We start from the raw sequence: 19,193 nt of genomic DNA, 5'->3' as shown, positions 1-19,193 counted from the left end.
GATGTGTTCACAAACACTACCCACACACCCGCACTAACAATTTTGTTACAACATGTAATTGTAATTTAAATCCTACAATATGATGTCATGTTTTTTTTTTTTCCAGTGAACACAAACGACTTTCCTTTCTCAGGCTTATTGCACATACTCGCATATATATATCAACGAAAATTCAATACTGTTGTTATTGATATATATATATATATATATATATATATATATATATATATATATATATATATATATATATATATATATATATATATATACAGTATATATATATATACAGTATATATATATATATATATATATATATATATATATATATATAGATATATATATATATATATATATATATATATATATATATACAGTCAAAGAAGTATAAAATGTCTCCCAACCACACATGTAAACCATTTTATATCTTTATATATATATATATTTATATATATATATATATATATATATATATATATATATATATATATATATATATATATATATATATATATATATCTTGGATTTTCAATGCACAATCATGCGAACATATGTCAGCTTCAATTTAAATATTGTTTTCCCCTCTCTTTGCGATACACATACACATTTCTGTCAGTCGCATTCTTGTATTGGCAATCGTGCTTGCAATCCACAATCCATTCACGTAATTATCTTGAAGATTTGGCGATGCAAATGTATCGCATCTTCAAACCTTAATTGTCATCGAATGTGGTGCACGTGTTCAGGGGTTCACTGATCTGCTTTCAATGGCACTTGAGTTCAGTTGTAAAATGTATTCAGGTGCTTCGTATTCTTTCATATATATGACTAATTGCAAATACTGTCAGAGATTTGATTCTAAATTTTCAAATGTTCTTCAAGGTTATTTAATTCAGTTCAGCTTTTTTATTTTAACTATATCAATGAAAGTGATTGTGTGAGAGAGAGAGAGAGAGAGAGACTTTTCACCATCCTTCTTTTCGCTCTCACTATCATTATAATTAATAATATATAATAATATATATAATATAATTATGATGATACTTATGTGAAATGTAAGGCAGTGGGTTTCAGAATTTAAGAAAAGTATTCATAGTGAATATATGTTAACATGATATAAACAAAAATTTGGAAATCACTAAAACTATGTTTGTTGCAATTAATTTCCAACATTAAAATGGTCAATCATGCTGACAAATTTTTCATAGTGCGTTTAAATGGTTTCCCAACAAAAGAAATGAATAAAAAGATATTAACCCAGTAAAGAAAGTACTAAAGTCGGGCGGGGCCACTTTATGATACCCTACACCACTTTGCTAATTTAGTTGAGCTCCACATAACAATTAAAAGTTTTTATGGGATAACTAAATTATATAAGCTATGATTATGATTATAATTTAAGTTCAAAGGAATTTACCGAAGAATTTGTATATTTTCAACTGGGGCTTGTATTGCCCATTCGGTGCAGAATTAACTTGAAATCGGATAAAGATATATATGGTGTACAATAAAAGGAAAATCGGTCGAAGTTATATATGGGAGCTATATTCAAATCTGAACCGATGTCAGTCCGTCTGTCCATCCGTCCAGGTCGTATTTATTATCCGATTGAGATTAAATTTTGCACAAATCATTCGTTTGGCCCAAAGACGAACCCTATTAAAATTGGAGATAATCGGTCAATATTTAGATATTAGGCCTGAAAATAAGTATGCCAAATTTGATCGAAATCGGTTCAGGTATACCTATAGCTCCCATATATATTGTTCATCCGATTTGTTATTTTGGCCCTCAGCAGCCGTAATATGCACTCCGTACCAGCAATATTTGGAGAAATATATCAAATGCAGCTCAGAAATATATTTGCTAAATTTTATCGAGATCGGTTCAGATTTGAATATAGCTCCCATATATAACTTCGACCGAGTTTCCTTTTATTCCTTCTCGCACCTACCCCATAAACGATTAAAATCAGGATTAACACTTATTCCCAAGAAATTAGTTACAGATGTCTGATTTTCTTCAAATTTTGAACATCCGCATATTTTTTATCAGTATTAGACAAAGTGGAATACATTGGCCCAATATGTCTGGCAACTCACGCACATTTCAACATTTTCAAAAAATATTTCAAATACGCATTTCCATCTTTGCATTTTCTGTAATTAACTTTGTCAAAAAACTGGTTTCAACTCTGATAAGTGAATATGCAATGAATTTACAAATACAGATTTTGACAGTGAGATATTGTCCAACGAATAATTTTGAAAGAAATTGTAAACACATGATTGCACGACTTTACCTACAAATTTTACCATGCATGTCTTATATAAAGTGAAGATCGATATAGTCCAAAATGGGCAAATTGTGAAATATATCTGAGTTAGTTCATAAAGAGTCAAAATTTTGAATAATCATAATGTAAGTCAAAATATATTTGAAAAACATACATAGGCTGAACGTATACACCTCCCGGCAAAGCGGACTGTTTTTTTCGAATACAAGCAGAAGAATATAATATACATCAGGCTATGTTTTCACTAAATTTAGTAATTATTGGAAATAATAATATTGAGTAATTGAATCAGAAAACCCAAAGTATTTACATTTTGCTACCGCATACAACAACAGCAACAATTATTAATGTGAAAGATATAACAGATATGATGACAACAGATATGAAATTCAAATCTTACTCTTTGACTAGCAGCAACAATTACCAACTGTCTACATACTTCACCATAAGATTGAAAAAATGCGAATGAGAAATCATCAGAATAATAATTTTAAAGTGAGATTCAAAATTAATAACGCCAACATTGATTGACAACACACGTTCACCATTTGGGAGGCAATATTAATAAACAAATGGGTAATTTCAGTCCAAATCGGATAAAATATATATGATTTTTTGCATTGACAGAAATAAATTTCAAAATAGGTCCATAATTACACATACCCCTCAAATATACAAATATACCATGGTTTTAAGTAGTTTCTACGATTTTTATAGTTGGTATTCTGGGTTCAGAAGTGGTAGTATTATTTTTCCAAGAAAAAAATATCTACAGGGTGAAAAAAACAGCAACAAAGTCAAACGCAATAATTTTTACTTTTTTTAATTTTATTGAATGAAAGCAAAAAATGTCGGAAATAGCATAAAATTTTAGAATAAGTTTAGATTTGTTCGAATTGGTCACCTTTGGCACGAATTATGGCCTTCAAACGGCCAATGAAACGTCACACGCTGCCCGAATGATGCTCTGCAGTATTTTGGCCTATTTCCACCGAAGGTGATTGACACTTTGGTATTTTTTAGTGCCAACCTTGCTTTCCAAAATACTCCAGACACAATATTCCATTGGATTGGTTTTTGGTGGTTATTGAGCGGTGGTAATGAAGCGAGGAATCTCATTTTGTAACCATTCTTGGGTGGCGAGTGCTGAGTGCGATGGTGCTGAGTTCTGTTGGAATGTCCAAGGTCTTGCGCCAAAATGTTTGCGTGCCAAGGCTTTAACACACTCTCCAGAATGTTTTCACAACAATATTCGGCATTTATTCTGATGCCACGGTCAATTAATACGAGCGGAGAGTGACCATCGGCTGTTATGGCGGCCCACACCATCACCTTGACCGGCGCTTGAGTTCTGGTGGCCAACCGAAAGTGCAAGTAAACACGATCATTTTATTTGTTTACAACATGCTGGACAATGAATGTTTTCTCATCAGAGAAAACCGAATTCGAGTCAAACGAAGCAACTCTTTATCTCTTTTGAGTCTATTTTCCTTCTGTTTCGGTGTAAGTTCTTGCACTTTTTGGAATTTCAATGGCTTTACCCCGAGCTCATTTTTCAATATTTGCCGAATGGAATATTGCAATATTTTCAGCTCACGAGCCATTTTACGGCTACGGCGACGCGGGTTTCGATCAAGTCGCTTCTTTACTTTTCGAATAATTTCTGCTGGTGTTGTTGTTCTCTTCCGTCCACTTCCTTGACGTCGGGCTACGCTAAAAATTAAGGGAATTTTAAATATTTGAAAAAATCACTTTTACAACCTTGCTTTACCTCATCATTGTACCATTGTGCTTTTAACGACTATTTGGACTTTGTGGCCAAAAACAATGAAATTATCCATTATCCTAAAAGTTTAATTCTTGTAAAATAATCATCAGTTTCTCTGAATCTTCTGCAATCGCCAACATCCTCATGTTTTCTTTAGAACATATTTTACGTGTCGTAGGAAGTATATCTGTAAATCGGCTACTACTTTATACATTTCTCTATTTGAACCAAATAATGGAATTCCCTTTGGCCCCTTCGATTCTTACTCTAAATAACTTTTTCCTTAAAAAATCATTTAAATTCGTTGTGACGTAGCTGTTGCATATTTCAAGCCTCTTGACATGCTTTAATATATACATTTGTATGTATCTTCCACACTTATATACATTCAAGCTAATGCATCCGCTCGCTTCGTACACTCACATTCACACATATACAGCAAGCCCATTTAGAGATTTGTATGCATTAGTGCTATTCCGCTATTTTTGTTCTACTGAAAAGTGTTGTTGCAGGTTTTAATGCAACTATTCATTGTATTCACGCCCAAATAGGGCGTTCTAGTGAAAAAAAAAATGAATTGCTGTGTTCGGTGGATGGCAAAAAAGTAAAAGTTGCTATTTCCTGTGCACGATACCTGGCTTGGCATTGAAATGAGTGGAATGTTTGTTGTATTGGCATGTTAATGCCCGGCACCGAACAATGCGCCTTGACTTTCGTCCATGGCACATAAAAAAACATTTTTAATATAAATTTGGAAACAACAAGAATGTATCTTAAATTTTTAAATAAAATGCATTTTCAGGAAAAAAATAAATAAATTAGCATAACATAGATTAATTTAACTATTTAATAAAGAATCAACTTTGACTTTAATACACTGGATCTGTTTCCAAGAAATTGTAAGGCAAAAATAAATTTGTCTTTAATTGTAATTTCTAGGAAAATAAGGAAAATGTAAACCAAAGGCTAGCCGTAGGATTTCTTCGGAATTATATATATTTCCTACTTTTACCACACAAGGCCATAGACATGTTAATCAAATGAAGGGAATTTCCAAATAAAAGAAAAAGTTTTTTGTTTACAAGGCGTCGTCTATCTTTTACTTTTTTGCAATTTAATAGCAACAAATAATATCCGAATGCGCGTATGTGAGTTAGATGCACACATTATTTATTTACCATGGCAACGCATTGCCTAAAACAATAAGGCATCAGTATTGCATAGGGCGAAGCGATACATTTTCGCAGAGTTTCACTGTGACACGTGTAAAGAGTCCACGATGAGCCACGTAAATTGGTTTTTTTTGATATTTAGAGCAAATCACTGACAGCATAGCACTTCTTGATTTATTTAAATGTCACCAAATATTGAGGAGAACCTAAAAGTTAGAGATTCAGCTATAATGCTTCAGAAATTTGGGTATACCTAAAAAAACAACTAAGCAAAGGTCATGGTTGGACGGGGCCGACCATTTGATACCCTACAATTTGCTCTACACTTTTATCAGGGCTTTTGGCCGAAACCAATATTTAAAAATTTCAGATTCCCCTATTTCCTATATCTCCGATATTTGGCAATATTCGACAACGAAATCAGAATTAATAAAGGTCAGAGGTGCCCCTTTAATGCATTTTTGATTTTGCAAATTGTGGTATTGTTTCAAATAAAATTGTGGTCCATTTCACCAGTTAAATATTAACCAATAACCATCCAAAATGCTAAGCTTCAGTGCTGTCCCAAACTCTAAACTCATAAAAAATCAAATGCTTATTGGTCCTTAATTGAGAATTGTACGACGACTGAAAAATCAAGACAATTTCAACTCTAAATACATACACACCAAAATATTTTGCGATCATCTCCCTCAAGAATAGGATTATATTCTGACCTTAATCCCTCCATGAAAACTTTCGTTAGCACCGGGTCATAATTGCAAACTGTAGCGTGATAAAATGGACGAATGGGCATACATTAGCTTGATCGATTGAGCTCGGTCAGTGTTATATAATTTTTTGACAATCAAACTTACAATACCCCAACACATAGTGTTGTAGGGCATAACAATATAAACGTAAGCTAATCAGAATAGTACTATGCACAACAAAGATAGTTTTTATTATTTCTTATAATTAATTAGAACAATAAATAATGAAAACAGTGTTGGCTTGTTTGTTCGGGATACCATAGTATTTTGCTGTTGCAAAATGGTCCCTTAATCCCTTTATTATTCTTTTTATAAAAACAACGTTTGTTTATTGATGGAGAACGATGGTAATATTTACCAGGGGGTAAGGCAGGGAATACCTAGGTTTCGGAAAGAGCCACCAATCTTCATCAGTTCCCTTGTTTTTTGTCAGCGATATTCTCCCCAGAAGTTATTTTAAAAACAAGTAAAAAAGCTGTAAGTTCCGCCGGGCCAAACTTTAAATACCCTCCACCATTTCGTACAAATTTAACAATTTTCAAAAAAATAATAATAAAACCCGTTAAAAATTCAGTTAAAATCTTAAAAATACCGAATGTAGCCGTATATTAGGGTCTACACGACGACATGGACCTGCATAGGCAACTTTTGTCACAAGCTATTACAATATTCAAATGCGAATCTTGAAAAACAATCTATTTATAACGTAGCTAAAATCATCAAAATACCGAATATAGGAAGGTACCATGGGGTTTATAAAACGTGGACATGCACAGACAATTTTCTGTCATAGAAATAATTCTGGTAAATAATGTCGCTAAAATCATCAAAATACCGAATATCGGGGGTTCCGTTATATGGGGGCTATACGAAGACGTGGACCTGCACAGACAATTTTCTCTCATAGGCTGTAGTATTCATTATGAAATGCAAATACCAAATTACGAACTTCAAATGCGAAATTTGAAATAGTTCCGGTAAATAATGTCTCTAAATCATCAAAATATCCAATATCGGGGGGTACCGTTATATGGGGGCTATACGAAATACCGAATATCGGGAGGCACCGTTATATGTGGCTATTCGAAGACGTGGACCTACATAGTCCATTCTCTTTCTTAAGCCGTAGTATCTATTACGAACTTTAAATATTAATTTTGAAACAATTCTGGTATATAATGTCGCTAAAATCATGAAAATACCGAATATCGGGAGGTACAGTTATATGGGGGCTATACGAAGATGTGGAACTACATGACCCATTTTCAATACAAAAAGTCCTGGAGGCATAGTTCACATTTGAGTAAAATTTTATAAACCTACTTCATTTCGTTCGGAAGCTAGAGTGATTTCCATAGACTGACAGACGGACAGTCTTTGATAAATCGACAAAGAATTTTATGCTGATCAGGAATATATATACTTTGTGGGGTCTAAAATGTATATTTCGAGGTGTTAAAAACGGAATGAGTAACTTAATATACCCTGCATACTATGGTGGAGGGTATAATAACTTCTATGACAAAAAAGTGACGAGATCGTAAGCTCAATAGAAATAGGATCCAAACAATTAAATAAAACTAATATTCTTTTGGAAAATATTCTAGATTTTACAACTGCACTTATAAACATTTTCATGCGACCAACACTTCTATAGCCTCCACAATTTGGAAATTAACTAGGGTAAAAATATGTCTGTAATTGCCAAAATAGGTCTGTCTGTAATTGGCAAAATTCAAGTATTCGGCGGTATGGGTCACTTTTTTAGGAATATCTAATGAAAATGTTAAACAATTCCGTAAAAAAGTTGGCTACAGCCATCAAAATACATAATATATGGAGGATAGGCACTGAAAACATAGATTTATAGACATGTTTCTATATAAATAGAATAACGATAACGGAGAAAGAATTCTTTATTAAGTCTTAATGCGGAATTCAAAGTTATTTCACCAGAAACTGAGGCTAATATCTTCAAAATACCGGATATGAGAAGGTACCTTTATAGGGGAGCTATGGGAATCACGGACCTAAAAAGGCGGTGTTCTGTTACAGGATTTATATCATATTATGAATTCTAAATACCGAATTTTAAACTTTTCCTCTACAAAGTATGGCTAGAATCGTCAAAATATCGAATATCAGTAGGTGCTTTTATAGTTACATATACAATATTGTGCCACATGAGGTAGAATCCATTAGAAACTCTAACTACCAGTTATTCCGTTAGAAAATGTGTCTGAAATTGTCAAAATTCCGAATATCTGGAGGTACAATATGGCCCATCTTCGAATTTGACCTGACTGCAGACAAAAAAAAAAACTCTATGAAAAACTTTAGCTGTCTATTACATGTCGTTTTGACCCCAGCGGACGAAAATTACTAAATCTACTCATAATTTTACTCTGATGAAGTGTTGGGTCTTAAATGATTATTTTGATGAGTTACAAACTCAATGACAAGCATACTATGTATTTAGAGGGCATACAAACTGGAGTCTACGAATGATTCTATTGTCCGTATCCACAGTGTATTCCTCTTGAAAGGGATATGAAGTAATAATAATGCCTGGGGAAAGTTTCAAAACATTTGCATCGAAATTTCCCGATATACCTCCATTTCAATAGGGGAATAAAAAATTTACAGAGATCAAGAACGAAAATACTTTATGGAGTATTCGACAGATAATTCGAGCGGTGTTTGTTAGTAATTCTCACGAGTTCAATTAAATTCATTTGTTCGTATAAAAGGCTATTAGAAGAAGGAGCTCTGAAAACAACGACTGTCATTGATACGTATAGAATTTTTAGGAAGTTAAATTTGCATTAATTTACGATCTTGCATGTAACACCATTAATTAGAGTATGAATTTTGAATTAGGTACGTCATGTATCAAGAATCGACCAAGAGCTCTTAACGTTAACCCTGAAAAAGTTAGTATATGTATTTTCACTAGCTAAACAAAAATGGGGCACTTCGGTGAATCAGTCTTACTGAACAATATAATCAACATTTCCAATAAAGTTAAATATCTGGGTGTGTTTGTAGATAGTACACTTAATTGAAGATACCACATCCAAAAAAGAGCAAATAAGGCTCACTGGCTTAATGTCAACACGATACCGCCCATCGTAAACTTCGTAACACACAGTAAGATTGCCATAGAAGCTATAACAGCTATTTATTATAAAAAAATCAACAAGCAAAAAAGCAGCTAAGTTCGGTCGGGCATCCATTTGGAAGGAACTTGAAAAATTTCGAAAAAAAATTCCGAAAACTTCCACTTATATGAAAACCGTTATATGTGGAAATTTTTTGTTATAGGCAGTAGTACCCAATACGAACTTCAAATACAAAATTTGAAACAGTTCCATTGAATAATGTCGATAAAATCATAAAAATATTGAATATCGGGTGGTATAGTTATATGGGGGATATATAAACGTGGACCGACATGGCCTATTTACGTACCTGACCTGCCCACTGGTAAACATGCAAAATGGCATGTATGCAAAATTTTAGTCTTCTATTTCAATTCTATCTCAATTCGTTCGTTAATTAAAACATCTTAGAAATCATTTTCTTAGAATTTTACGTTGATCCCTTCTTTGCAGGATGTATTATAAATATTTCGAGGAGTTACAAACGGAATGACAACGCTAATATACCCTCCATAGAATGGAAAACTGTATTGGAATGTATAAATGCAATCAACAACTCTTTTTCAAGACCGTTCAATACGCATTATATGGGTACCAGGTCATGCGGTGATAAGAGGTGAAGTGACAGCAAAATCTCTCGCAAAAACAGACAGGGAATTAGCAAAAGAAAACTTGATCTATCCAATACAATTAAATGCGACAAGTCTAGAGATAAAACATGGGCAAAAAACTCGCACATATGTATGCCTATGAAACAATGAAGACGTAAGGAAAATAAGAAAAATCCTATGGGGAGAACCCAATTTAGTAAAAACAAAAAACATTTTATTACATGGTAAGAAAGATATTAGTGGGGTAATAGACATCCTTACGGGGTACCTGTGTTCACACGCACATTTGTACAAGAGATGATGTGTGTGAAGAAATGTGTGTTTTTCTGTTAATGCCCAGCGTTTGAAAAAATCAGATCACAATTCTTAAGGAACAAACAAATGAATTTGGTTAAGGTAATTGAATTTCTAAAAAATAGACTGTAAGCTGTCCGTCTTCTTTCAATGACTTTTAATCTGTATGTCCACCAGGGCATACGACGTATGTTTCGATCCTTTTTTCCTTTTTTCGATCCTTCTTTTAAACCAAATCTAATCAAACTCCTCAAAATAATACTGTTTGTCTAAGACTAATACGCCTTGGCCTATTCCCCTTGTTAGAAAGCTACAAGCTAAAAAAGTATCAGTCGATCAAACAGATGTATACCATCAGCCAATATTCGATTATTTAAATATTTTTTGACTTCTTTTATGATTATTCAAATTGAGTAGATTTTGAAGGAATCGGGCCCAAATAAATATGATAAAAAATATTGCTATTTATATTTGGACTATATTGGTCACTTTCTCCATTTTATATAAGATATGTAATAACATTTGGAAAATGGTAAAAGGTGCGTGACGTACCAGATATAGTATTCCATTCACATACTTCACCTAATACAGATAAAAATATTGGCATGGTCAAAATTACAAGAAAATCGAACATTTATATCAAATTTATATCGAAATCAAAAATTCCATATTCATCTCAGGTTTTTGGTTGAGAGAAATCTTTAGGCAAGGTAAAGTAAGGTGTAGGTTACCAGAAAGAGTGGAACGATATATCTTCACAGCAGATCTTATTTTAGTAGAAATAATAGAATGTGTGAAATATGAAGAAACCCGGATGCCATTTTCGTATTTTATAATCGTTTTGGTTATTCAAAACTTTGACCTTTTGTAGGGGAGGTACTAGAAGCATCTCTACCATCTTTATAACGGATCTTGTGTTGATAGAAATATTGAGATGTGCCAAGTCTGAATGGAATTAGATCTTAATTTCGCGTTTTATGTTCTTCACGGGTTTTAAAAAAATTTGACCCTTTGAGGAGGAGGCACCAGAGGGAGTGGACCGATATTTTCCATCTTCACGCCAGACCTTGTTTTAGTAAAAATATTGTGATGTGAGTAATTTTAAGATAATCGGACTCGTATATCAGATTTTATAAGACTTATAATTATCAACTTGTTGATCCTTTGTGGAGATATTGTTCATTTTCGCACCTGACCTAGAACTGATGCAAATATCAGGATTGGCAAAGTTGGAGCAAAATCGAATTATCCTTACTCTTTCTGTGCAAAATATATATTTTTTGAAAATTTCGACCCTTTGTGGAGCAGGTGCCAGAAGGAGTGGACCGATATTGCCCATCTCCGAACTTGACCTAAGTTTAATAATAATATAACGATGTACTAAGTTTGGACCAAATCGGATGTTCCCTTTGAGAGTTATCATACGCACCTGGCAGACGGACGGACATCGCTAGATCGACTCCAAAAGTCCTGAGACGGATTTGATTCAAAAAAACCTAGGGTATTAAACCGTTATTTCGATGAAGCACGTTTTGACCGTGTTAGCCGTATGGTTGAGGGTATAGTAACTGAAATAGACAGCAGAAATTTTGTACACATGCGCGTTTGTTTGATGTTGGCTATTTTGTGAGATTTTGTTCGCTAAACGAATTGTCTGATATTTAGTATTTCATATTCGTAATGGTTTTTAAGCCTTATGTAGATTCCAGATTTTAGTTATATTTGAAGTTGACATCGTTTTTTCTAATTTTCTAATGGAACTGATCACAGTTTGAACTTATGGATACCTAATACATAATTCATCCTTCATCATACCCATTTATCAATCTCCCCTATTATTTCTTCGCTTTCCACTTGCCCATCTAAGTAGAAAATATTTTTGTTTACACACTTTCATTGCTTTCACTTTCGCCAGACATTCCATTGACTTAAGAATGCATTTCTGTACAGATTAACGCATTTTATGCGTAATCTGGGCCACAGGGGATGGATCCTGATGAACTCAACCTGCTAACCCTGCCGGTGGGTTCAAATCTAAGTGGACAAGTTATTGTTGCACTCTAGTGTTGTAATGTTGGCAGTGCATGTGAACACGCTGTGTATTGAGCTGAGCAAGGTCTTTGCTTAGTTAAAAGCTAAGGGTCCTTGTGCATTTAGTTAATGCTCGTGAACAATGAACCCTGGTTACGCCAAGCGTTTTGTTGTTTACGTTGTTGTCGTTTTTGTTTTCTTTCAAACCAACGACAACAACGATAAAGACGTTGATGGGGGGATGACGATGAAGATGGGGAGGTGGATGGAGTGTGGGGTGGGGTGGTTTGTGTTCTGTTAAAACTGAAATGCTGGTACGACGATGATGACGATAATTTTCTACTCTTAACCCAATTCACACGGTCAGGCGACAACTCAAGTAGCAACCGGCTGGCTGGCTAACCAAAACACAACGACGTCGACAACAACGACAGACTCTACTCTGCCAGACACTTGAAATGCTGAGCTTACCTTTTAATGATGTTTGTTTTTGTTTTGTGGTGTTTTAATTTTGGTTGCTTGTCAGGACTTTTTCCTTGTTTATGTTGATGTTGTTTTTGTCGTTTTTTTTTTTTTTTTTTTGTTTTTGGTCCAAGCACAAATTTAGAAAGAATTTCGCTTTTGTTTGTTATTTTTGGTACTGTGGTTTTTGTTATTCTCAAGTTGTAATACTTGCACTTTTGCTTAGGTGGTTTCAGGAGCTGTTCCTTGCAAATTATTTAAAATTTGTTGAATTTAAAATTATTTTTATGTAATTTTGGATGAACTCTTATATAAAACATCAATTCCTTTTTTATATCCGTATTATGAGGGGGATTGTGAAAACCATGGCTAAGTAGCGCACTTTTGGAGGGGGAAGGGGCCCTTCTACTATGTATATTTACTACAACAAGACAATCCTCTTTGCATTATTTACATATTTACATGACAACAACAAAAAGGCGATATAAATTACAACAACGCAAGTTAACACATGCAAGCACACACGCACAACAACCGATGAAGACGATGCGAAACTGACGGGAAACGGATGCGGAAACAAGTGTGATTACGCGTTTATTTGTCTATCTCTCTGGCTCTGCACGGCGTATGAGTGATGTGCGAATTGTTTGTTTGTTTCTTTTGTTGGGAATGGAATGGAATTGATTTGTATTTGTTTTGATTTTCTGTTGTTTTAGTTATTTGTTACCCGTTTGAATTTCTTTAAGTAAATTTTGATTTAACATTTTTGTGATTTTTTTTTCTACACAATTTTTGTCACATAACACCAGGCGTATACATTTTTTCGCTCGCTTTCATTTATTGTCCTTCAATGTCCACCACTTTCTTTTTTCAATTTACATATTAGCTGCACAGTGGATTTTCGTTGGTGGTGGCTGCAGCACTGAATTCTGTTCCGTTCGCTAGATTTGTTGTTATTAATGGCATGCCCATAATAATTATGATGATGATGTTGAAACACCACACACATGTTTGGAGAAACGCTCTAGCGACTGATTCACCTGTTCACGCTTCGCTTAAATGACAAACTAGTTTTTTTGAGGCAAGCAAAATTATCACAAACTGATGGCAAGCAGCTGACTTGGGTGTGGAGACTTGGACAAGGCGCATGAGCCATTTTTCCACATCAACAAATCCACTGAGAGCCGTGAGTACCCATGGTTTTCGAAATCTCCGCACAAATTCGAAATCTCCACACAGCCGCACAAAGTCTACAATGCCAATGCCATAGAGCCAAACGACCATCTGTTTTGAATTTCAAGTTTAAGTTAACAAACTGTTGGCTGTGAATCTTTTGCCTGCTTGTCTCGCTAGCGGATAAAATGCTTCGTGCAATGGTTTTGATAGTGAGCACGAGTAAAAGTGAATGTTTCTGTGTGTGTGTCTGTGTATGATAACGTGTGGCTGTGTGCCAATGTTTTCATTTTTCGCTTTCACTTAGGCAGACCATGGCATAGGCAAAAACTTTTATCTGTTGAATGATGATAAGCAGACATTGACACAACCCTCAGTCACACATACACAGTTCTATCAGTACGTCTTCTTTGGAGGCTTCGAATATCCATGCCAAATACAAGCAGAGCTCTCCCCATTACACAGCGATAAAAGCGGCAACATTTTTAAAGTTAAGAAATACTTTTTTTTGATATTCAAAAAACCCAAAAACTTGCCTCTCAAAATGGGGGCTATTTGATGTTAGCAACAATGATAAGTCCTGTCGTTACAAGTTATTGCTCTTTTGTACTGATATCGGGTGGATGCTGAAACATATATTGTTTCACATCTTTTTTGTCGTGAAATTTATTGTACTGCATGGGCATGGGGTTGTGTTTCTTACCAATTATTATGTATAAATTCAAATAGAACTTTAAAAAATGCAATGAAAACGTACTAGGCAAGAAATATAGGAAGACGTCCTATTGGAGACATATTCGATTTCTGCCGGCAACACCTAAAAATTAGACTACACAAATTAACATTTCCCATTTGTCTGCATAAAAATCTAATAAAATTTTGCCAATGAATTTTCGTCAGGCTGTCTTAATCCTGATAGAGCACACATAATCGAAGCTTATTTCCATTTTTGCTAGATTGGGTGGCATTTTCACTAAAGACAGTTTAATATTGTAGGGATTTTGAAACTAATATGAAAAGTTCGGTGGAACTCTTGGGAGTCAGGTATCCTCCGAAATGGTTAATTATACCCTACAACACTATGTGTTGGGGGTATTATAAGTTTGATTGGCCCAAAAATTATGTAACACCACGAAATATTGGTTTCCCACATAGGAAAGTATATATGGATCTTCCTAGCTCGCCGAGCTGAGTCGATCTAGCTATGTATGTCCGTCCGTCCGTCTGTCCGTCTGTCCATGTTAATTTGTAATCACTCTACAGGTCGCAATTATGGCCCGATCTTCACGAAATTTAGAATGGAGGTGGGACTGGGGTCAGAATAGAACCCTATTTCTTTTGGAGATGATCGCCAAATGTTTAGGGGTTGAAATGGATCAATTACTGAAAAAATGTCGGATTTTGCAGTAGCTATACAGTTCGCAATCATAAACCAATCGACGAGGAATTTCGCATGTAGCTAGAGTTTAGGGCAGGGAAGAAGCCTACCAATTCGGGTGGTCATCGGATAATATTTAGCGGGTCAAATAGACCATATCTTTTGTGTTGAAAAAAATCAAAATTTTTCATTAAACCGCGAATATTTTAAATCCCGGCGAAATCACAAAGCCATGACAAGGTTACTTCTGATCTTTACATTGATGTTAACACCCAACAAAACGGATATATAGCAAAATATGTGCGATATATATGTTTATCAAAGAAGATATGCTTGAAAAATCTCTTATATGTCGAGAACGGCTGAACTGATTTCGACAGTTCTCATTAATTCAGAATGGCCACTTGGCAGGAAAGAAAAAACCTCTAAGAAATCTCATAAAAATATCTCTCTAAAGATGAAAATATTGATTTTGTAAAATTTTCTCATATTTTTTCAATTTTGTCATATTTTTGGCATATTTTCATTTTGAATTAAACATTTGGTAATATTTCTACAGCTAACAAAACTAAGTAGTTAGGATATCAGGATATCATATACAGATCGCATTTATGGCCCGATCCTTACGAAATTTTGCATGGAGATAAGATGAGGGTCAGAATAGAAGCCTACTTCTTTTGGAGATGATCGCCATATATTTAGGGGCTGAAGTGGACCAAAAAACTGCAATATTGTCAGCAGGTCGTAATTATCGCCCGATCCTCACGCACATTTGAATGGGGGTTACCGGACATTACAAAAGCCAAGCAGTTTTGGATGGCCATCCAAAAATATTCAATGTGTGAAATAGTTTGCCAACTTTTATAGACAAAATACGAAAATGTCCATTCCAGTGACTTTTTGGAGAATTCACAAATACAGGAAAGACGCACTTCTGACTATTTCGTTAACGCTGATTTCATTGAAGAATATAGTCAAATGTCTGTATCTTATTAAGATGCGTTTCAGACAAAAACCAATAATAAATGTTAATCTTTTGCCACTTCTGAGAGGTTATAGGTCTTTGGGAAATATTGGTTCCAGATCTAGGAAGACCATTTACGTGCAACATCTACCAATAAATTGGAAATGAGCAAATTAGTTAAAGTTGCTATTATTCGAAAATTAGAGAACGAAACCTGATGGTTTTCTTTTATTATTTGTCACAATATCTTCTGGAATCCTTTTGAGTATCTCGCCCATATAAACTGTATCGTATATTATAGTGTTGTAGGGTATTCAACGGTCGGCCCCGCGCGACTGTAGCCTTTGCTTACTTGTTTTAATTGTATTTAATATGAACAAGTTAATGTTTCGCTTTCTGTGTACGACGCTGCTGTGTGATTTCTTTGAATCTCCCTAACTTGCCGAGTAGATCTAGCTAGGAAATTTAGCATGATGGTCAGGGTGGGGTCAGAAAAGAATGAGTTGAGATGGACCAATAACAGATATATTTCCTGAATCTAGCATTGGATTGAAGTTTAGCGCTGAGCAGAAATACGACATTGTCCACTAAACCTCGAATATTTTTAATCTCTTTAAAATGTCACTTCTGACATTTTAAGTATCACAGCTGATAACCAAGATATGGATATATAGCAAAATAAGTAAAATCTATATGTAAACGAAATTAATGTTAGTTATTTCTCTTAGAAGTCAAGAACAAATGGACTGATTTTGACAAATCTCACCAATTTGGAATGGCCTCTTGGGAAAAAAATTAAATTAAGAGAAAATCGCGTAAAATTATGCCAATAAAAATGAAATATTTTTTTAGATATTTTTTAATTTTATCGCCTGAGATCATTTTATATTTGTCACACTATATTGAATTGTATTTTTTAATTTTTTTTCACATCATTATTATATTATTTAAGTTGCAATTATCGCCCGATCCTCAAAAAAATTTACATGGTGGTTGGATTAGGGTCAGAATTGAAGCCTTTTGTTTTGAACTTTATATGTAGGGGTTCAAATTGGCAAAAAAATTAAAATTGTCGAGATTTTGCAATAGGGTATGGTATTTCAAATTAGGACTAGTCAGACTGTAGCCTTTGCTGTCCTTTTCGTGTAATATATTTATCCTTTAGTAGAAGGAAGTATAACATATTTCTCTAGAGAATATCATTAATATTGGCATTAATAGTTTTGGCAGAGAAGTTTAAATTATTCAAAAATGTACCTTTGTTAAAAGATTGGACCGACATTTTTCATTATCGCACCTGATCTATAACCATATGAGAGTGTGGACAAAATCGAAGCTAAGAAATTTAAATAACATCCTATGTTACGTAATTTTTTTTCAAAATCAAACTTACAATGTTGCATGGTATAAATATATTATCTTATTATATATAAAAGAAGTGTATGTGATTTACTACGTTTATATCTTAAAATCGTCTGGCTGGACTTTGCCAATTCATTGGGTAAATATTGTGACACATATTTTTTTTTTTAATTTTTTGTAATGAGAAAATTCATTGGAACTGCAATGTATCGAATGCCGATTATAAAGGGCAACTGCAATATGGGGACTAAACAAAAAGAGAATGATTTATATCCTCCTGAAAATACTTCATGGCATTATTTTAAAACCGAAATCTACCAACATGGATGTGAACCTAAAGGGCTTCTAACATATAATAGTGTTGTAGGGAATAGAGTGGTCGGCACCGCACGACTATAGCCTTTTCTTGCTTTTTTATACCCCCCACCATACTATGAAGGGTATATTAACTTTGTCATTCCGTTTATAACTCCTCGAAATACTCATGTCAGACCCAACAAAGTATATATATTCTTGATCAGCGTAAAATTCTAAGACGATTTAGCGATGTCTGCTAAATTTTTAACTTTTTTTTTTTTTTTTGAAAATTGCCAAATTCGTTTAAAATGTTAGAGGGTATTCAAAGTTCGGCCGGGCCGAACTTACAGCTTTTTTACTTGTTAAAATAGAACATCTAAGCTTTTCCGCGAATTAGTTGCATATTTTCGCTTCAAATATACAATTCTTGTAGTTTTCGGCTTGATACCTTGTTGTTTCTTACATTTTTTTTAAACCAAACCAAAAGGATTTTACACATTTAAACAGCTACCCGGGTCAGATTCAAAGTAATCATAGCTTCCATGGCTCCGTTTTATCACACTTTCCACAACTTGTATTAAAACATTGGTCTTTTTGATGATTTTTTAATTGGGATGCATTTACGTGTCAGGGCTATTATTACAGCCATTTGTCCCGGCAATGCTACGCAGTGGTCACTCACCATGCATTCTGTGGTGATTTTAAATCGACCATGTTGTCGAACAAGTTTAATGGCATAATAATAAGTAGGGAATGTTGTTCTTTGTGAATGGATGGTACAAGTTTGAAATGAAATACGTGTTAGGGTTGGCAGCAAAAATAGTCAAGGATGAAGGGATCAAGAGTTTACATGTTTTTATGCCAAAGCTAGAATGATGATGGAAGAAAGTAAACATGGGAAAACATAAGATTATGCTTAAACTTTAATCAGGTAAATGTGTATGAATCACAGAGTTTCCTAGGAAGTTCTATTGATATTAAAAAGGTTAAAAGAAGAATTAAAGATTAATCTATAAAACATATATATGAGAGCCATATACTTAACGGAATCGATTTTCAAGTTTAACGGCTGTACTTTTTATGGTACCACAAATTATTACTACGGAGTGCATATTAAGACTTTGGTTAGACTTACATTTTAAGTGGGTAAACTATAAATATACAAGCAAAAGCTAGGCCGGTTAGGTCCATATCTGAATTCCGTTTTCAATAAAAACAGGATCGAGTTCTGCAGTCCTTCTGGTATCTCTTGACCCAAGGTTTAGAATAGTTACTTTTTTTATACTTCTCAAAAATGTTCCAATAAACCCAATATAAGACTTGATACGTCTGATGTATTTTGGTACTGACTTTTCGCAGTGAGAACAATCTCCATATATCAATTCTACTATCTACCTTTTGTGCGTTTACATTATTATTATTATTATTATTATTATTATTATTATTATTATTATGATTATTATTGTGATTATGAT

General features: G+C 34.0%; 1 protein-coding gene across 1 annotated transcript in view; it reads right to left on the bottom strand.

The window, feature by feature from the left end:
- LOC101900079 (5-hydroxytryptamine receptor 2B) overlaps positions 1 to 13,592 on the bottom strand; it is a 106,357-nt gene extending 92,765 nt beyond the window's left edge. Inside the window, exon 1 of the mRNA XM_059125971.1 lies at positions 12,554 to 13,592. The gene's annotated coding sequence lies outside the window, so the exon portion shown is untranslated. The remainder of the gene's footprint in view (positions 1 to 12,553) is intronic.
- Between the last annotated feature and the right edge of the window lie 5,601 nt (positions 13,593 to 19,193).

This window comes from Musca domestica, unplaced genomic scaffold (genome assembly GCF_030504385.1).
Source record: "Musca domestica strain aabys unplaced genomic scaffold, Musca_domestica.polishedcontigs.V.1.1 10, whole genome shotgun sequence".
Classification (NCBI taxonomy): domain Eukaryota; kingdom Metazoa; phylum Arthropoda; class Insecta; order Diptera; family Muscidae; genus Musca; species Musca domestica.
Note: the sequence above shows the minus strand (reverse complement) of the source record. Positions and strands in the feature narration are given on the sequence as shown.